The sequence below is a fragment of the Pelobates fuscus genome, chromosome 4 (genome assembly GCF_036172605.1).
Source record: "Pelobates fuscus isolate aPelFus1 chromosome 4, aPelFus1.pri, whole genome shotgun sequence".
In the NCBI taxonomy this organism is placed as follows: domain Eukaryota; kingdom Metazoa; phylum Chordata; class Amphibia; order Anura; family Pelobatidae; genus Pelobates; species Pelobates fuscus.
The window spans coordinates 80,641,355-80,663,917 of NC_086320.1; the positions used below are offsets into that span (position 1 = coordinate 80,641,355).

General features: G+C 42.3%; 1 pseudogene; it reads right to left on the reverse strand.

Moving 5' to 3' along the window:
• Positions 1-11,533: 11,533 nt before the first annotated feature.
• LOC134609529 (5S ribosomal RNA) lies at positions 11,534-11,652 on the reverse strand (annotated as a pseudogene).
• Between the last annotated feature and the right edge of the window lie 10,911 nt (positions 11,653-22,563).

The window sequence follows — 22,563 nt, forward strand, 5'->3', positions numbered from 1 at the left end:
TGTTTGTCTTTGTTTTTCTCTTCATACTTTTGTTACATTTGTATCTAAATACCTACACACAGCTTTGCATGTTTTTAGCACAATTAAGGTTAAATCGCTAAAGTATGAACTGGCAGGAATTAAAAATGAATTTGCTAAGGAGACACTGTAGGCACCACAACTGCTTCATCTCAGTGAAGTGGCTATAGTTTCTGTAGTCCCCTGGCGCTGTCATTCCATTCAGCATTAAAGGGACACTATAGTCACCAGAAAAACTACAGCTTAATGTAGTTGTTTTGGTGTCTACTGCCTGTCCCTGCAGGCTTTTTTTCCAGAGAAAAGGCAGTCTTTACATCACTGCCTAGGGACACCTACTGGCAGTCACTCAGACATACAATGGTGCAATCTTGTGATAAAGGATCCACATAAGCATGTTAGTCCAAAAAAACATGTACAGGGAGCTGGTGCCATATGGGATACATACAGTGCAACCCGCAGAAACACTGATAACCTCCATACCACATGAGCATTCTGCTGACGAGGGGAGGAAGAGGAACAAGTGATATAATACGTGCACATCTTATATATTATATTAAAAAAAAAAAGAGGGGGAGGGGAATTACCTAGAATAGCAGCTTCACCACTAGAGGCAGAGGGGTAAGAGAGCTGGCGCAGTGAGAGGATAATGAAGACTGATATGTGGGCTGGGCCAGTTTTTTTGTTTGTTTTTTCTCAACTCAAATTTCATAGATAGCAGCACTACAAGATCGGCAATAGTAACCACAGAACACACTGGGCACTAAGAAGCTTCCTCCTTCTCTACTCCCCCTATACCTTTTCCTCTTTAAAAACAAAGTAGATTCATAGAAGCTTGGGAGTCTTACAGGACTAGTAAGGGTAACTTAGAACTACTAGCACACTAACTATTATGTGGGAGGCACAGAGACGGTCATAAAAATAGAAACACTATCGGACTACCTAGTAGTCTAGACATCTAGCACTGACAAAAGCAGTCTTATTTCCAGGATAAGTAACCACCACTAGGAGCCCATTTAGCTTGCCACCTATTTGCCTTCACGTGGCAATCTGACGAGAAAGTACCTCCAAGGCAAGGCACAGTACTGGCATAGACTGGTCGTTAGGGCTGAGAATTGGTTCTAACCAGGGGTATGTACCTTGTTCAATGTCATGTCTTCTCACATCCGGCAAATTTACCCATGGCGATACCTAGTCCGCCTCAAACGCTTTTAGCATTGTATACAATCCATGTATGTATTAATTGCCAAGCGTAACAATGTCTACCTTAATGATATACAGGATACCCACTGTTAAAATATGAATACCCTCTTTCTTTCTGTATTCAATTGCCTCTTAATTGACTCAATAAAAATTGTCAATTGAAGAAAAAAAAAAAGAGCAGAAATCCGCTATGATTCTGGGTAGTGATGGCATTGTTTGATTATTGCTGTTGTTCAAAATAATGTGAGAATCAGAAAGCTATGACATTCATTTTGAGGATTTGTTTCCTATCCAAAATGTATTTTTCGATCTATTGTTCAACAGAAAAAAAACTTTAGCATAACTCTTAATATGTCACAGGTGAAACATTCTTACCTGGCCTCATGTTAAGGCCATCAGGTGAATTTTTGTCCCTGCATTTTTCAATTAAAATGGATAACTTTTTAGACAAAAAAAAAATCCTGACCTTGACATAAGGCTTTCTTGGTTCCTTTTTTTTTATATAATATATATATATATATATACCGTATTTATCGGCGTATAGCACGCACTTTTTTCCCCTGAAAATAGGGGGGAAATCGTGGGTGCGTGTTATACGCCGATATCCCATACAGATATCCCACACTTCCTTTCAGTCCCGCCGGAAACCGGAACCTTAAATTAAAGTTCCTGTACCGCGGTGCGCGCTGTGAAGCCGGCCCACGCTTCAGGACAGGTAAGTAATTATGGGAGGGGAGGAAAGTACACTATGGGAGGGGAGGGGGAGGAAAGTACACTATGGGAGGGGAGGGGGAGGAAAGTACACTATGGGAGGGGAGGGGGAGGAAAGTACACTATGGGAGGGGAGGGGGAGGAAAGTACACTATGGGAGGGGAGGGGGGGGAAAGTACACTATGGGAGGGGAGGGGGGGAAGTACACTATGGGAGGGGAGGGGGGAAAGTACACTATGGGAGGGGAGGGGGGAAAGTACACTATGGGAGGGGAGGGGGGAAAGTACACTATGGGAGGGGAGGGGGGGAAAGTACACTATGGGAGGGGAGGGGGGAAAGTACACTAGGGGAGGGGAGGGGGGAAAGTACACTATGGGAGGGGAGGGGGGAAAGTACACTATGGGAGGGGAGGGGGGAAAGTACACTATGGGAGGGGAGGGGGGAAAGTACACTATGGGAGGGGAGGGGGGAAAGTACACTAGGGGAGGGGGAGGAAAGTACACTATGGGAGGGGAGGGGGAGGAAAGTACACTATGGGAGGGGGAGGAAAGTACACTATGGGAGGGGAAGTACACTATGGGAGGGGAGGGGGAGGAAAGTACACTATGGGAGGGGAGGGGGGAAAGTACACTATGGGAGGGGAGGGGGAGGAAAGTACACTATGGGAGGGGAAGTACACTATGGGAGGGGAGGGGGAGGAAAGTACACTATGGGAGGGGAGGGGGGAGGAAAGTACACTATGGGAGGGGAGGGGGGGAAAGTACACTATGGGAGGGGAGGGGGGGAATACTATGGGAGGGGAGGGGGGGAGAATACTATGGGAGGGGAGGGGGGGGAGAATACTATGGGAGGGGAGGGGGGGAGAATACTATGGGAGGGGGGGAGAATACTATGGAAAGGGGGGGACACTATGGGATGAGGGGGGAATACTATGGGATGAGGGGGGGGGAATACTATGGGAGGGGGGGAAATTTCCTGGAATTTCTTTCTAAAAATGAGGTGCGTGTTATACGCCGATAAATACGGTATATATATATATATATATATTTAAACTTGCTGTTTGGAATGAGTAATTAAAGAGACATATATTCAAAAACATCAATACAAGACAATGGCAATCAATCACAGAGATGGACACTGTCTGAATTTATCATCTAGAGCAGTGGTTCCCAACCCAGTCCTCAAGTACCCCCTACCAGTCCATGATTTAGGGATTACCCTGTTGTGTCAAGTTTTTTTCTTTCTTTCTAAAAACACCTTAGACTCAATTGGGTAATCCCTAAATCCTGGAGTGTTAAGGGGTACTTGAGGACTAGGTTGGGAACCACTGGTCTAGAGCAAAAAGGGGATTGTCTCCTTGCCTTTAAATGAAACATAGAGAAACATAGAATGTGACGGCAGATAAGAACCATTCGGCCCATCTAGTCTGCCCAATTTTCTAAATACTTTCATTAGTCCCTGGCCTTATCTTATAGTTAGGATAGCCTTATGCCTATCCCACGCATGCTTAAACTCCTTTAATGTGTTAACCTCTACCACTTCAGTTGGAAGGCTATTCCATGCATCCACTACCCTCTCTCAGTAAAGTAATACTTCCTGATATGAAGCAGCTGAAAGATGCTTAATTGAGAGAGGCAATGAGGTCACTAGCATAGTAATTAGTGTTGATTTGTATTAGAATAATAGATTTAAATGATGCAGAAATATAGCCTATGTCCCGCTGAAATTGGAAATTGTTATTGAGGAAAATGAAAAAAGCATAGTTTAAAAATACTTTTTTTTCTTCACTGTATATAACAGTATAAATTGTGAATTTCAGTTACAGTGAACATGTGATTGGTTTACACAGGATAAAGTGCCACTGTAATTAAAAACTATTCATTAAACTGTGAATTAAAAACATGCTGCAGAATTTGACCGAAAATTCAGCTATTCAGCCTACATTCTGCAATCTGTGTATTCATTCACTACTATTGACTGTTAAGTGAATAAACCTTTACGTCACCTGAGATCTTTTGTATAGTTTGTGACCGGCAGAAAATGTGCTCAACCGTTAATTTAAAGAAAATCAGATGGTATTCACCGGTGGTTACTTATCAAGGTTGGTTTAGAATAAGCCAAACCACTGTTTCATTACTCCAAGAATTATCATAGTACAGACTTGTTGCTCATAGTTAAAGGACCTCTCCATAGCCATAAAAGATTTCAGCTTACTGAGGTGCTTTATGGGTGAGGAGCATCCCATTCAAAAGGCACTTTATAAAAGTGCAGATTTCTCATATATTATTATTAAATAAATTCCCCCCTGGCTGTTACTCAGGCAGCCAGGGAGGTTTGATTCCTTTACATAAGTCCTCTCAAATCAGAACGGTGTGTGCACCCACAAAGTGAATATTTCAGAGGATTGTTGATGAAAAAGCCTCTGACAGGCGGGAAGAGACTTTTCGGCTCTTCCAGGGAAAACAGGAGGACTTGCTAAGGCTGTAGTACATAAGTACTGCAGCTTTTGTGATCTCTTTGAAGATATACCCCAAATGAATACATGGATGAAAAACGCATGCATGTATTCATTAAGGGTATATCTGCTAAACGGTGATTTGTAGTTTTTTGGCCATTTGAGAAGTGGAGTATCCCTTCAAATATGGGTCAAAAACTCTAGACTAAAAGACTAGCAATTACTGACCTGTGGGCTTGACAGCTGTGTTCAGGACATGTTTTAAGTTTTATTATAGATAATATTCAGTCATTAATTTTGAACAACATTATTAGTAGGAAAGAACTTTGTTTTATGAAGGATAAAACATATCTAAATTAAAGGGACACCAAAGGCATGTCATCGAAGTGGTCTGGGCCCGGTATCACTGTCCCCTGAACCCTGCAAGTGAAATCATTGCATTGTAGTGTTAAGACTGCCCCCAGTGGCCGTCTACCAGACAACCACTATAGGCACTTCCAGTTGTTTCCCAGAGTTTTTAAAGTTTTGCATGAGAACGTCCAGCATCTTGTAAATCCCCATAGGAATGCACTGATTCAATGCTTTCCTGTGGGGAAGGCATAATGTGCTCACTGTGCAAGCTCTTTAGGTTCCCCTTGCGATGACGTCAAAGGTGGTGGAGACGGATATGCGCTGCTGGAATAAGGTGAGCGTTTGAAGGATTTTTTTAACCCTTTAATTGCTGCGGGTGGGCACGGGGCAGAAGGACACTACAGTGTTACAAATACACCTTTCTATTCCTAACACTTTAGTGTTCCTTTAATTGCATTATGTGAAGACGTATGTAGAAGTATACTATAGAGTTAGACCCTTACTTTGGATATGAGGTGCAATTTTGGTCACCTCACCAGCTTTTATTTCTTTACTTTCTAAATGCTGTATGAAAAGTAACCTTCACACCTATACAAGCTTTCTAAACATTTCCATTCCAAAAAAAAAGTTCTTAAGCTGATGTTGCTTCCAGAGGCAGTAAGTGAGTGATGTAACAGATGGCAGGCTGTTTTGTGCTTTGTCCATTCTCATGGTTCTCTTTTTGGACTAATTGCATATTACTAGAGTCACTTAAAGTCTAAAAGGTAATCCAGACATGGATCCCTTGCTTATTGGGTTAAAGGTATCCATTCCAACTCACTGGCAAGGCCAATATTTGCTTGGTGCTTTGGTTTTCTGTATCTCACATGCAATGGGGATCAGCAAATAATTTGGGTTTTGGTCTTATGAGTGTGATCTGTCTGATATGGATATGCCATATATTCCCTTTTTAATGACACAAACCTTAGTTGAGAGCTAAGTAGGCACTGACTAAAGGACACGTTTGTGTCCTTTCTATGTTGTCCTTTGCACTAAATGTTGGCTGCTATTTAAGGTATTAACCTGATCCAAGGAGAAATATGATTGCCAACTTGGAATCACATTTATTTATTTTATTTTTTTTAAAAAGCACCGAATTGACCTTTTTCAAACTCAGATCAAACAACTAAACCTAACCGAAATAATTGACAGTGTGTCAAAATACAATTAAAATCCTAGATCTTTTCTATTTAAATGTGAAAATGTTGTATATAACACATTAGACACTAATGAGATAAATAACAAAGTCACTAAATATCAGAAACATTTCATGATATTCAGCAAATTAATTCCTAAAACGCAATCTAATTGCTTTCTCCTTCATTATGATCCCCCATTACAGCCCAGTGTAAGCACGGTAATCAAACCATTTGGGAATTATTTGACAATTTACCTAAGATCCAGCGGGCACCCAGCACATCTTAATCTGCCCCTGGAAGATCCTGCACTGAGCTAATCCTGGCAGTACACAGAGGAGCTCATGTTTTGAGAGTGCTCAGCTGATGCTCTCAGACAATGAGACAGTCCGGCACTGCAGGATTTAGCTCAATGGAGTCAACGAGAGCTCCTTGCAGGCTCCAGAGGAGGCAGTGATGGATGTCCAGTTAGTCACCAGGTAAGTTGTCAAACTATTCCTAAACGCATTGACTACTTACATCCGTGGCTCCATAAACACTACAACACTCTTTAGTGGCTTCGGTGCTTGGAGTGTTCATTTAGGAAAGATTGCTTTTCAGATTGTAGCACAGTTGAAAATATTCCTTTAAAATATATTTCTGGTCATTTGTATCAGTATCAAAAACAGATGTGTGAAAGTTTGATGTTGATGAACTTATGTAGCTATAGGCAGAGAGAGAGAAAGGATAACAGGACTAAAGCACTGGGTATTACCTGGTTATGTTGGGGTGAGTAAGATTTGGTGTTTAACCCCTTAAGGACCAAACTTCTGGAATAAAAGGGAATCATGACATGTCACACATGTCATGTGTCTTTAAGGGGTTAATGTTAAGGTGTAGGCTGAAGACAATGTACATACCTGTTCTGTTGTTTAAGAGACATTAATGTGTTGCTAACACAGTGGTTTCATATAAAATGTATGGGGCAAGACTTGATAAGAATGGCACAGGAATGCTAGATAATATGAGTATTAATGTTTTTTCACCTTGTTTAGTGACATCCAATTGGCCACAGATAGGAAATCAATGCTTGACAATTTTTTATTTTTGGAATATACTTAATAAAAATGATCCGCCCCTTTTTCCTCCACTTTCTATGATAAATCCATCTTGGGATAGGCTTGTGCTGTCCCAGGAGGTCAGTTTTTTCTGATTGTTTTTGGCAGTGATGAGCGCGGATCGATTTGAGATTTACTATGCTACTGTGACTCCCTGCTGCTACCCTAGTTGTGCCGACAGGTGAACACACATGCACATTGCGCAATGCGGAAGTTCACCCAACTGCTGACACACATCAATAGTGATGTACCGAACTGACTTTCCCACGCTGTGTAAAATGACACAGAGCACTGTGATTGGATGGCTTGAAATCCATCCAATCACAGTGCTCTGTGTCATTTTACACAGCATGGGAAAGTTCAATTTTGACAAATTGACAAAGAGCACTCTGATTGGATTAAACCAGCCAATCAGAGTTCTTAGCCTAATTGCAGGGCGTGGCAAGGCTTTATAAGCCTTCCCCCGCCCTGCAGAGCTCAGTCTGCGCGGAGCCCTCCATGAGTGAAGATGGATTATTTTATTTTTGCGCTCTTTTTTTTTTTTTTTTATTGCGTCGGTTATTATGGTTTTTTATTTGGCCTTTTTGGGGCTGAAAAAATAAGATTTTAGAAGAAAGAAAACATCGAATGGTAAGTTGTTTTTATCTAATTTTTTTTTTACAGGTTTTTAGTTAAAGGTCCCCCCCTCATTATTTTTAGGGTGAGAGGGGTAGGTAGGGGGATAATTTTTTTGGGTGGGGGGAGGGGTGCTAGGGTCCCCCCCCTTTGTATTTAGGGCCCCCACCCACCGCTCAGGGGTGGGGGCCGGGGGGAGGACAATAGGTCCCCCCCTTATTGGTATTTAGGGCCCCCACCCGCCGCTCAGGGTTGGGGGGGGGAGGACAATAGGCCCCCCCTGTTGGTATTTAGGGCCCCCACCCACCGCTCAGTGGTGGAGGCCAGGGGGGGACAGTAGGTTCCCCCCTTGTTGTTAGTTTTAGGGCCCCCACCCACTGCTCAGGGGTGGGGGCCAGGGAGGGACAGTAGGTCCCCCCCTTATTGTTATTTTTAGGGCCCCCACCCACCGCTCAGGGGTGGGGGCCGGGGAGGGAGGACAATAGGTCCCCCCCTATTGGTATTTAGGGCCCCCACCCGCCACTCAGGGGTGGGGGCCGGGGGGAGGACAATAGGTCCCCCCCTATTTGTATGTAGGGCCCCCACCCACCGCTCAGGGTTGGGGGGAGGACAATAGCCCCCCCCCTGTCGGTATTTAGGACCCCCACCCACCGCTCAGGGGTGGAGGCCAGGGGGGAGGACAATAGGTCCTCCCCCCTTTTTTTACTTTAGGGCCCCCACCCGCTCAGGGAGGGGGGACCCTTTTTTTTTTTTTTTTTAACAGTGAGCAGCCTTAGTATTTACTTAGTATTAGTAAATTTGGCCACAAACAAAAAAAAAAAATAGGGGGCGGACCGAACATCGCATATGTTCGCCGTCCGTGGCGAACGCGAACACGCTATGTTCGCCAGGAACTATTCGCCAGCGAACCGTTCGGGACATCACTAAATATGGCTATATGGTGGAAATGAATCCCCATGTTTGTTTGCTGAGATAGGTAAGTAGCCTTGAAGAATTAAAAAATGTATTTGTATGTGTGCACTGTTCTTCAAAATATAGAAAATTTTCTCCATACTTACCGTAATTTTCTTTTCCTGGCTATAATTCATGGCAGCATCACTAATGGGTTAGCTCAGCCCCTAACAAGAACAGGACAGGAAACAATTAATCAATTAATCACCCAGACTATAGGTATAAAAGGTCCCTCCTCCTTCTAACCCACAGTCTAGTATAAAGCTAAAAAAATATTTGGGAGGGTTGCTGATGCTGCCATGAATTATAGCCAGGAAAAGAAAATTACGGTAAGTATGGAGAAAATTTTCTATATTCCTGGCCATTCATGGCAGCATCACTAATGGGTAATACCCAAGCTCCGTAATTAAGGGAGGGTGAATAAAAAAACAAGACTCCAATATTATGCTGCAAGGAGATGTAATCACAAGAGTGTCACTGAGGACAAAACCCCTCTACCTGAAGGCTGATGAGGAAGAGACCACCTCCAGTTTGTAATGTTTGATGAAGGTTATAGGTGACGACCAGATGGCTGCCCTGCACATGTCGTCAGCAGGAACCTCTGCCCAATTAGCCCAGGCGGTGGTCAATGCTCTCGCATAACGGGTCTTTATCTTTTCCGGAGTAGATAGATTTGAGTTTATATGCCATTTTTATGGTATTAGAAAATCCAACGCCTTAAAGTAGCCGTAGAGGCCACCTCCACTAGTCTGTATCCTGACGGGATAATAAACAATAGCTGCGATTTTCTAATTCTGATTGAGACCTCTATATATTTCATTACACATTCTCTCACATCCAACTGATGGAGTTTAACTTCTTCCGCAGAAGAGGGATTTTGGTAAAAAGATGGTAGAACCACTTCTAGAGCCAAGCGAAAACTAGAAACCACCTTAGGTAGGAATTCCATTCTAGGTCTTAGGATAATTCTATCATTGAAAACCTGAACGTGATTTGGATCACTGGAGAAGGCTTGAATTTCAGATATTCTTTTTGCTGTAGTGATCGCCACCAAGAACAAGGTCTTGTATGTCAGATTAATAATACCCAACTCATCCAACGGAGCAAAGGGGGTTTCTGACAAAACATCCAGTACTACAGGAAGATCCCAAGGAGGAGCTTAGTTTCTAGATGGAGGTCTTATGCGTATAGCTGCCTTAAAGAACCTCGCAATGATAGGGTCTAATGCCCAGGAGGTGTTCACACAGGGCCGATAGAGCTGATGACTGCACTTTCAGAGTGCTCCAGCTTAGGCCTTTTTCTAGACCTTCGTTTAGAGATTCCAGAATATCTATTTCCGAAGGCTGTAGGAAATTCTTGGATTTCCTTTCTGCGCATAATTGAAACAAATCCCATATCCTGTGGTAACATGCAGAGGTGGAATTTATCCTGTATTTTAGCAGTGTATTCTCCACCGGCTCTGGTACTCCTTGCTCTAAAAGTCTCTGCTTTTCAAGAGCCAAGCCGCCAATTTCCACTGGCTTGGATTGGGATGCATCGCTGGACCTTGTATTAACAGATCCATTCTTGGAGGAAGAGGCCATGGAGGACCCAAACACATTTTGTTCAAGAGTGTGAACCACTGTCTTCTCGGCCAACTCGGAAGTATAGCGATCACCGTCTTTATTCCCTTCCGAATTTTTCTCAACAATCTGTGAATCATAGGCAGGGGAGGGAATGCATACCCCAGATCGAAGTCCCAAGGACAGGAAAAGGCATCTTGTCCTGCTGATTGATATTCTGCCTTGAGAAAAAAAAAAAAATTTCGGGACTTGAGCATTCCGATATGAAGCCATCAAATCGACCTGGGGTGTGCCCCACCTTGACGCTCTCTTCTGAAATACCTCTGGGTTTAATTGCCATTCTCCTGATAGAACTTTCTTTCTGCTCAGATAGTCTGCCAGAACATTTTCTTTCCCTGGAAGATATACTGCTTTCAGGCCCTGTAGCATGTCTTGAGCAAATTCCATCAATGGAAATATTTCTCATAATAGAGCCTTGCTTTTTGTTCCGCCTTGTTTGTTTACATGTGAGGCCACTGCCTTGTTGTCTGTTTGGATTCTCACCCAATTCGTTATTGCTTGCCGAAAGCTTTGTAGGGCATAATATTGCTCTAATTTCTTTAGGTTTTAGTGCAACTTGCTTCTCTCTGTGTCCATGAACCTTGAATCCCATCATTTTCCTTGTAGACTTGCGTCTGTAGAACTATTATCCATGTTGGATCCTCCAGGGGAAATCCCATGGATAGGTTCCTGGTTTTCTCCCACCAAGTCAGGTCGTCAATTGTGTTTTGAGAAATAGGAATATTTCGATCACAGTCGTCCTCATGTATTGAATTCTTTTAGAAACTGCAACTGGATGGGACGCATCTTCCACTGGGCCCATTTCTTAATTTCTTCATCCACAGACAAATTCACTTGACCGATTACCGTATCTATGGCAGTCCCCAGGAATATAATATTCTGAGAGGGAACCATCATACTTTTCTCCATGTTCAGATTCCAACCATGGTTCACGAGGCTATTTATGACCCTCTGGTTGTGGAGTGCTACCGTCTGGTTGGATGTACCTATAATCAGAAATTCGATTGACGTCATCCGATCCACCACACTGGTGTTTGGCAATTTCTTCAAGTTCAGGATAAGTCTCCACTTCTTTTGTGGTATTGGGGCTAAAAAAAAAAAACTGAATAATTGTGCCCCCTCTTCTGTTCTCTTTTTGGAACGTATTCTATTACATGATCTTTTAGGAGTTTTGCGATGCAATCCTTCATAGCTTCTCTTTTTCTCCTTGCTACCCGAGACTAGGTAAACACACCCTTTATTGGAATGGTCTCGAATTCTAACCTGTATCCTTCTTTTAAAGTATAAGCATACTTACAAAGTAAGACTAGATTGAGATAGAATGGCGCCAAGCAAGCTAGCTTACGGTACCTGAGGTTCCTAGTTGGTCTCCCATACAAGTACTAACCAGGCCCGAGTCTGGATGGCTTACGAGATCTGACGAGATCAGGCATTTTCAGACTGGTATGGCCGTAAGTACTGGTATGGCCATAGGCTCCTTAGTGGTGTCACGGTTCTCACCGTGACATCCAGACGCCCAGATGAGGTCACCCCAAGAGTGCCCAGCAGGGGATTGAACCTTGTTACTTTGTAGTCCTGGGGCTGCTATATGCCTCTGAGCCACCATACAGCTCTTGCCAATATTGAAAGGACCCCGGCGCCTGTCACACTTCTGACCTGGACAGGATAAAATAGATGCAGTCTTCCTCCTGTAATTCCTGGCTGGGCCGGCACACATTCAGAAGTTTACACCCTGTCTTGCTACTCTTCCTCTGGAAGATTGTTGCTGAGTGTTTCTCCAATTTGGTCTGGCATATTCTTTCCCAGGATTATATCTCCTGCTTTCTTGAAAGGCACGGTTTTATATAGCCTATCTTCCCATGTTGTAGAACCGTATTTTCTGACTTTAGGAAGAAAGCTTTTCTCCCATCTTTAGCCTTATGTATAGCTTCATCCAACACCTTCCCAAATAGGAGATCACCTTGAAACGGAAGGCACACAGGGACGCTTTTGAGGTGTAGTATGCTCCCCAGGAGTGTAGCCATAATGCTCTCCTTGCTGTTATAGAGAGGCCCATGCTTTTAGCCACCATTCTGGTAACATCCAGAGATGCTACTGAGCAAAAATCAGTTGCTAACTTCAAATATCTCAGTCCTTCCAGCAGATGATCTCTCCGAACTCCTTTAGTGATATCCTCTTCTAAGTTGTCTAGCCATACTTTGAAGGCTCTAGTGAACGTTGTTAACGCTACTGCTAGATGTAGTGCTGATCCGAAGGCCAGGTATGACTTTATCAGGCTGGCATCTAGCCTTTTCTCCATCGGTTTCTCATTCTGGGAATCTCAGGGTCTCTCTGCTTATGTTGATCAACTTATCAACTGATTTGAATCCTCTTCTCAGGCGTTTAGATGAGGACATCTTGCTTGTGGATTTGAACCCTTCTGCAATCGCCTCTGCAATCCATTTCTTTATTCTGTTTGTGGAGACTTCTTCTCTCCCTTACTTCAGCAGCTTCTGTCAGACAATCCTGACATAAGTTTATTTCACTGGTTGCCATTTGTCTTAGTGAATCCTCATTAGGACTATTCGGGCTGTCAAGAAAGGCCATATTAACAATAATATATTTTTGGCCCATAGTGGCACTCTTTTAACCCCCCCCCCTTTAAGGGATAAACGTATATGAGGCTCACCTATGTTTTCTAGAAACAGATCTTGAGGCAGAGTGAGAAGCCATCTATTTAAACAAAAAAATATTTTTGTTATCCTATTACTTTGAAAAACTAAACAGAAGAAAAACAATATAACCAAGAAAGAAAAAATTCTTTACCTTATATATCCAGAATCAGTCTAGTGCAGCCTTAAACACACCAAAACTGTTCCAAACTTCAGCCAAAACATTGGAAAACCCACAAAAAACGCTTTTTTATATGATTTTCGGATTTTAAATTTTTTGCGCGATATCTCTTTAAGAGTCCGGCGGTTCGCGCATGCGCAATAGCAACTCCCCGACGCCGATGCTACTGCGCATGCCCCGCCCTCCGAACCCGGAAGTAGCACCCAGCCGGTGCAAACAAGCAGGCTTTCATTCTCCAGAATGAGAAAACACAAGAGAACACAATTAAAACACTATACTGTCTACATGAATTACAGCAAGCACATTCAGGGTAAGACCAAGATTTTCAGCCACTTACCCAGCTTCTCTTCTGCCACAATTCTGAGGGGGTTATTGATGCTTAAAGGGGAATTTTTAAGGATACACCGACCCCACATCCTTTTAAGGTTTTTAACAGCCCTGTTATTCTATTAAAGAGGTACATATACTATAATGTACCTTAACTCAGTTAGTCCTGCTCTTGCAGGCTGATTACTGAGTTCTTCAGATAAAGAGAGGCTGAACTTTATCTGGAAGGAACCCATGGTACACATGGGAAGGTGGCCTCAAAAGAAAAATATGAAAGGTATAATTCCTGTTTGTCCTGCTAAGGACAGAAAAAAAGACTGTGGGTTAGAAGGAGGAGGGACCTTTTATACCTATAGTCTGGGTGATTAATTGATTAATTGTTTCCTGTCCTGTTCTTGTTAGGGGCGGAGCTAACCCATTAGTGATGCTGCCATGAATGGCCAGGAATGCACGTTTTGGGTGTGCCCCCAATTCCCTTTTGTCTTCACTAACTCTTGCCAGTGACAGGGTTAAGTAATGATATTCCGTCAGCTTACAGATGTCCAAAAGTTGAAACACTACAACTCCAAAAATATTTTCCTAGTCTAAAGTCTTAGTTTGGTATATTTTATACATTTTGGCAATATCTCAAGTTTAAAGATGCTCTGGGATCTTATGATAGTTTTTTTTCCAGAAGTTTGAGCAGGTTGTAACTACAGTAGTTTAAAAAAGCATATTGTAATAATACATTTGTTAGCAGCTGTGCCAACTAAAAATGCAAACTCCATTTTTTCTAACAATAAGCTCTATTTCAGAAATATATTCAGGCCTTGTTCTAGCTGGTTTAGGCTAATTTTCATATCTAATTTGTTACATAAATGGGGTGATTTTTGATACGTAAGACCTTTCTCTATGCGAATAATTAGAACCAATTAGGTTGATAAACATTATTACTAATACTGCATATTTAGTAGGCATATAAATCTTTGCAGAATGCTCAGAGCTCACGCTTCCATACTGATTTCTGGTTTTACTCTAGATGAGTCACATTGTAATATTAGTAAACAGATCAGCATTTAAAAAGTTAACCTGTTTGCAATACTTGATATGGCTTCATTTTATCCTCCACCTGGAACTGAACCTATTGGGATTGAATTAAAATCACAATCTTACTGAAAGTTGCATTTGTAACTATAATGGTTTTATTCAACCCTTTGTCTTGTTCTAAAGGGAATGTAGAATATTCTACATGCTGACATGAATAACTACCGTATTTTTCCATGTATAAGATTTTTTTTTCGATTATTTTTTTAGTCTAAAATTGGGGGTCGTCTTATACACGGAATGTCACTGCAGGGGTTAAAAAAAAACACTTGTGTGCGGGGTCTAAGTTAAGATGGCGCCTGCCGCATTTCAGTGTGCCACGGCCCACACACATACCTGGCTTCCCTCCGGTTGATCCACTTCTAAATGCTGTGGCAAGAAGGAAGAGATCCCTGGGAGCTGTAGCAGACATCAGCACTTACTACCAATGAAGCTCCAGAGACATGCCACCATAAAAGGAGCATCCATATTAAGGCTTGCTCCACCTCAGGTAAGTCTTGCTTTCTGATTTATATTTATGGAGGATGAAATGGGGATCAGGGAGCAGAGGGATTACTACTGTGATGTCCCAGCATGCCCTCACACCACATGCTGTATTGTGGGCGCTGTGGTCTCCCAGCATGCACTATAGAGCCATTTACTTCACAGAGTAGCATAGCACAGTGGACACATGAGAATCAGAAGTGTGTTGTTCTCAGAAGTCACCTATAAAATATCAAAGTTGTTCTATTTGATGTTTAAAATACAGATTTTTTAATTTTGGGCTAAAAAAAATAGGGGTCGTCTTATACATGGGGGCATCTTATACACGCATCTTTAGAAGTGGAGGAAAGAGAAGGGTCTGAGCTTTCCCCGAAACGGTGTGTATCCATAGAATAAATAATGTTTTTTTTTCTTCAACTACACTAAGCTGAGGTTCAAAATGAACCACTTGTGCATCTTCTGGCTCAATTCTCTGCCATTTAGAAGTTTAATCACTTTTGTTTCTGTCTATGCAGCCCTAGCCACACTTCCCCTGGTTGTCACTGACACAGTCTGCATGCAAAAAAAAATGGTTTCATTTTCAATCACATGTTAACCTACTTTAACAGTTTTTATCTCCTGGTCTGTAAAGTAAACTTTAATTACATACAGGAGGCAGGGTCTAGCGAGCTATTAACTGAGCAGGAGATAAGAAATTCTATAGGAAAAAAAATTGCAATAAAGAAAGTATAATCGTTAGATGATTTTTTACAGGAAGTGTTTAGGAAGGCTGTGTAAGTCACATGCTGGGACGTGTGACTAGAGCTGCATAAACAAAGTGATTTAACTCCTAAATGAAAGATAATTAAGCAGTAAGACGGCAAGGGCATGATCTATACACCAAAACTGCTTTATTAAAGGGACACTATAGACACCCAGATTAGCTCATAAATGGGGATGTCAAGCGTCACCCAAACCCCCATAGGAAAGCATTGTAGAATGCTTTTCTATGGGGAAATCCTAATGTGAGCGCAGCCATTGGAGCGCATGCGCATTAAGTCTCCCACGCTGCCTCACGCTGGCCAGAGAGGAGCGAAAGTAGACCCAAGTCAGCGCCGGGGGACATCGGCACTGGACCCAGATAAGTGACAGAAGGGTTTTTAACCCCTTCTGCACCACGGGGGTGCCGCGAGGGAGCGGGACACTATATTGCCAGGAAAACAGGTTTGTTTTGGTGACTATAGTGTCACTTTAAGGTAATCAGCCCTAAATACATAATATATCATGGAGCTATATAATGTATTCAATGTAAATTTTGAGATTTTGAAATACATAATATATCATGGAGCTATATAATGTATTCAATGTAAAATTTTGAGACCTTGCTTCCCATCCATCGCTGCCATTACAGTAGGTTTGTGGATCTTACTCTTCTGTAACACCCACCACAGGTCCACCCTTCACTCCTCATGCAGTTTGGGGACATTTCCCCAAGCAAGGCAAACCTCCTGTGTGATGCCGACATGCTGGCTTCCTTGCCATTATCTGAATGCAGATGGACTGCCCGTGTGTGGTCTCCTCTGTTCTCCCTTGTAAGTCAATTATTCCACAGAGTCCATGCAGAATTCACTGGCAGGTGGGAGAAAGACATATTTCTAAATAGTTTTCTTGCTAGAAAGGCTGCTAGCACAATGTGGAGACAGAATTGTATGTTCTTCCTAAAGAGCATACATTATAATTGGTATGACAAGTACCCTTTAACCCCTTAAGGACACATGACATGTGTGACATGTCACGATTCCCTTTTATTCCAGAAGTTTGGTCCTTAAGGGGTTAAGGAGGTATATTAGAGAAAAAGCAAGTAAAAGCTCAACTAAAGAATAGTAAAAATAACACATAAGCTCGAGATTAGAAGCATCATTTGAATGAAAACAAAAATGAAGAATGATTAGAATGCTTCATTCTGCATCAAAATATCCTGTGTAAACATAATATAATGCAGTGAAATTCTAAGAAATGAACAGTAATAAAAAGTAACATTTCAAGATTCAAGGTTATTTTTGACTACATTGTAAAGCTAACAGTATAAACAGCAACCGATCTCTTACTTCATGCAAAATATAAAAGTAAACACAATATTCTCAGATATCAAGGCCAAGGAGAGGCTTGTCTTAAACGGACACTCTCAGCAACATAACCACTACAGATTGCTGTATGATTCTGTAAAGCCTAGAGTCCCCTGGTGTCATCCCTTGGTTTAATAGCAAGTCGTTTAGAAATCTTTAGATATAAACCAGACCTCTTCTCAGCACCAGTCAAAAACGAAAAGGACACCCTAGGTCTGTAAAACGAGCTACATGAAACCATCAATAAAAGATTTTTTAATACAATTGGAGGAGTGGTGGGCTATTTCAAAAAATAAAAAAAAATTAAACATGAGACTGACTGTCCAGACAAAAAAAGGACAATTGGTAGCTATGGAAGCTCTACTTAGTAAGCAGTCTAGGGAAGTTGTTGAGCAACAGGTATTGTGTCTTGCAGACCAAACAATTCCCTAAACTTGCCTATCAATCAATAAGCACTAAGGACTTTTAGAAGATGAAAGGGAAGAACACTGAATGGGTCTTCAAAGCCCACACATTCATAATGTAACAGTATGTTAATGGGCAGGAATGTGTTAAAAGATTAATTTTGTTATTTATTTTTAAGGTGGTATTGTTATGGTACTTTTTAGCAGTAAACCAAAATGTTTAAATGTCTATCTGTTCCTGTCCAAATCAATAAAATTAAATTGCGTATATACGCTGAAGTAATTAAGTCTGACACACAAGGTTCAGGTTAAAATAACTTCGAGAAAATTTATTGGCAAGTGATTAAAAAGCGGACGCGCAGGCCCTTTTAAGAGACATTTTACGTCATCATTGATTATTAGAATATCAGCAAATAAACATCATTAATTGGATTAATTGTTAAGTGTCGGGATTAGTGTCCACCTATCAATATTATTAATTGGCTCAAAAACTAAGTGGTTAGTCCCGTGTCCACCCACCAAGAGGTGGGATTGTTCTGGACACGGGTGGGGGACAAGGGGTCTTGAGCGTCATTTTACACGGTCGGTGATCTCAGGCCTCGTGGCCAGGTGCAAGGTCTCTTATGAATAGAACATTTCATTACTACTGTGTTCTCATGGCCTTCAAATTATACTATGTTGCAAATCTAAGGAAAAGTCAGCAATTCCTGTGTTAATCATGTCTTTATAGAAAATACAGTCTTTGTCTATTGTATTAGATGTGCTGGGAAATTCTGTCATGTAAGGTAGTTTTAAAATGAACAAGTTAGGTTATGAGGACAAAATGGAGGATTGAAGAAGTCAGGTTAGGGGGACAAAATGGAGGATTGTCACAGTATAAAGTTAAAATGGAGTTAGTGCAATAATTGAATACACATACAATAAGGATTTTTAAATAATCCCACATCAGTCCCCCCTATGAAATGTTAGATTCTAAGAGATAAAACTTTATTAAGTTAGTACCAGGAAGACGTGTTAACCCAAAGGCACAGAAACCCCGTGGCCGCTAGCTAGGTGTTAATGCAAAGTGCAAGACTGTCCCTAGATCTGACCCTGATAGGCTGACTCATCCGTCAGTATGGCTCTCGAACACTTCACACCCATGGGTGTCCCATGGCGGCTAACCCACCACTTCTCCACACGGGGCCTTTACCATTCACTGACAGATGCTGTCCCTAAGCTAGTCCCTTCCTAGAATTCCTGCACTTTATCAACAAAAGGGATTGTTTGCAGCGGCAGACAGGGTGAGTTGATGTCTTGGAAATCTTGGTCATCAACTTCGAGATGGGTGAAAGTGGGTGCCGCTTGGTCAACAGTCTTCATGAGGGATTTTCTCAGACATGGGAGGATACAACAAAAGAGAAGAGCAAAGATAAAAAGAAAAATTAGTATAGCCATACCAATATGCATTAAAGCCTTTTGCCATCCTGTCATCCAACCAAACCATCTTTCCCAGGGATCTTGTATCCCAGAATTCCTTTTCAATTCTATAGACAGGTCATTTAATTTCTCTATGGCTAATGTAACTTTACCATTAGGGCCTGTGTTTTCTGGGATATAGGTACAACATGTCAAAGTGTCGGGCAAAATTTTACAAACCCCTCCTTTTTCGGCTAAGATCATATCTAGGGCCATTCTATTCTGAAAAGCCATTTGGGATGTGGCCTGCAATTGTTCGGCCAATCCCTGGAGGGCGTCTCTGGTATAATTAACAAAACGCTGTTGATTATAATAAATGTAATTTATCCAATTTAAATTCTTGTTTGTGGTAACTATGGCAAAAAGTGATTCAAATCCTGCAGCAACTTCATCTCTTGCTTTAAATTCATTGGGCACCCCCCTAGGCACCCCAATGGCATCAATATAAACATGAGGATCAAAACTTCCTTTTACTGGGGCTTCACGCTTAACCTTAGTGTGCTTGGACTCATGGGTGACGAGGTGTGTATCAGAGATGATATGTATAGGCATAATGGCTTTAGCCAAAGTACACTCCCCCCACCACTCCTTGTCCATTCTGGATCTTAGCTGTAAATCCCCACACAACCAGTAGATGTCCCCTAATGACCTGGTGTGAAACTGCAACAAGTTCATAGAGACACTCCTGTAGGTAGCACAATACCCCTTAGAGAAGTTACCCAAGAATTTACCAATTCCATCATAATTAGCATAACAAGTGTAATTACCTTTATACACGGTAATACCATCTGGGGGTTTGACATCCTTGGTTAGGAGAGGATACTCCTTTGTCCATGCAATACATATGGACCTGTTAAAATCATAGTGATAGGCAAAAAGGCTTAAAACACATTCCTCTATATCTACTGGCAGGATTAGAGGTACAGTACCCAGGTGAGGCCGGGCACCACCACACACATAGCATGCAGTCTTATTATGCTTATTAGCATTATATTTCATCCATTCTAACCATAAATTTACATCATTAAAACCTGTTTCAGCGGCCATGGTATCTTCAAAGGTGGGGTTAGCAATGGCCATCATGTCTTGAAAGGTCTGGATATGAGGTTTTAATGGGTTAGGGACCATATGGGTGGCCCCTTGCCACTCAGAAGAGTTGCACATATCTTTTAGGAAGAAATGCCCTAATTTACGGTAGGAACCCTTTTTCCAATACATTCCCATCACATACTGGTCTGCATCCGTTGGGCTTGGATGCTCAATGTTAAGGATTAATTTCATTGGTGTACCTCCCCCAGGCTTTCTCAAAGTCATTCTCTGGAGAAGGGACCTACCTTGATCATCTACTTTAGATAAGGCACTTTTTGGTTTGTAACCCCAGGCAGGCCCGGCATTCCATCCCGCCGCCCCCCAATGGTTACAATTGTGCCCCCATTGCTTGTCAACTACACAAACATATGGGTCTTTTGAATGAGGGATATCTCTGTAAATACTCTGGATTTGTGATGTGGGGAACGGGCATTCTACAATATCACAATAGTCAAAGGTGTAAGTAGCCACATGGGTGCATGATGAATTGTACCAGAAGGTATACCCACTAATATCTTTGGTGATGGCTACTTGTTGGGCCTTTATGAGGCTAATTAAGGAGAAGGTGTACCAGAGGTACATGCTTGTGCGGTATCTGCTTCCTCGGGGGCTGGAGATTTCTTGCAGTGGGAAGAGTGGATCCAATTTGGCCTACCGGCCAGTTTGACGGAGGTTGCGGTAATCAGGAGAACTTGGAATGGACCGTCAAATCTTGGTTCCAGGGTATTTTTCCGCACAAACTTCTTGACCAGAACCCAATCTCCGGGAAGCAGGTTATGGGTACCTGTATCCAATTCGGGATCTGGAATTGAAGAGAAAACTTGGGCATGTATTTTGTTCAAGGCACTTGCAAGTTCAGTTACATAATCTACTAAAACATCTGATTGGAGCTGTAACTGCTGCGGATAATAACAACCTAGTCTGGGTGCTGTCCCAAATAGAATCTCATATGGGGACAGTGAATGCTTCCCTCTAGGTGTGTGCCTAACACTAAATAAAGCTATTGACAGGCTTTCTGGCCAGGGCATTTTCGTTTCTTGTGACATTTTTAACATTCTGGCTTTTAGAGTGCCATTCATGCGCTCTACTTTACCACTACTTTGTGGGTGGTAAGGGGTGTGGAAGGCTAGGGTCACCCCTAGAGCAGTCCAAATTTCTTTAGTCACTGTTGCTGTAAAGGCTGGGCCTTGATCACTTTCAATGACTTCTGGGAGTCCGAACCTACATACTATCTCTGTAAGTAGGCGTCTTGCGGTTGTTTTTGCAGTGATATTGGCCACTGGGTAGGCCTCTGGCCATCCTGAGAACATGTCCACTATGACTAGTGCATATTCATGGGGCCCACTCTTGGGCATTTGGATGTGGTCAATTTGAATTCGCTGGAAGGGGTACATGGGCTTTGCCAGGTGTTTTGAAGGCACCTTGATTGGTCTTCCTGGATTGCATTTTGCACAAATGACACAGGCCTTACAGAAGCTGCTGATCAATGTTGTGATTCCGGGTGCTTCATAATACTTCTGTATGAGTGCGGCCATCAATTCCTTTGACAGGTGTGCAGGCCCATGTGCCCATTGGACAACTGCTGGATATAAATTTTTTGGAAGACAAAATTTGAAGTTGTTGTAATATACTCCGTCCTTTTGGACGGCTCCTTTCTTTTTCCATTTCTGGATTTCTTCAGGAGTGACTGCAGCTTGCTGTTCTCGCAAAATTCGCAAATCAGTAGGAAGAGTTTGCAGAGCAAAAATAGGGACTTCTTTTTCTTCTTCTTCTTGTCCGGACACTTCTTCATCCACTTCCTGCAGATCCCTGGCTGCTAGCTTAGCAGCCTGATCAGCCAAATGGTTGCCCTTTGCTTCATCTGTATCCAACTTCCCATGGGCCTTTACCTTCAAAACGGCCACTTCTTCAGGGAGTAGGAGGGCATCCATTAGCTCCTTGATTGCAGTACTATGCTTGACTGGTGTACCGGCGGTGGTAAGAAATCCTCTTGTCTTCCAAATTAGGCCGAAGTCATGTGCCACACCCAGAGCATATCTTGAATCTGTATAGATGTTGGCACGTTTTCCTTCGGAAATTTTGCATGCTGAAGTCAGAGCCTGTAATTCAGCTTCTTGCGCAGACATTGCTGGCGGTAAGGATGATGATTTGATAACTTCGTCTGTTGTGGTTACGGCATATCCTGTATGATATCTTCCTTCTTCATCAGCATATCTTGAGCCGTCCACAAACAGGGTAAAATCTGGATCTTGTAATGGATTCTCATGCACAGTTGGTAGGTGCACTGTCTCCATTTTCATCTGTTCAAAACAGTCATGAGGTGTTTCGGGGTCATAATCATTCACTATGACCAGATCTTGAAATTCTTTTTCTAGGAAGTGGCGTGGCCACGCTTCCAGGAGGTCAGTTGTTGGGTATTTGACAATACCATTTTCCTGTAGCTGTTCTTCATCCATGGTGGTCCATAGCTTTGCCATGGGCCCAAGATCATTCCATGACCTTGTCTTCAATTTGGTAACAGGAATATGTGGGATAGCAGTATCCCAATGGCTGTAGAGGTAGTTAAGTTGTTGAGGTAGTTGGACCA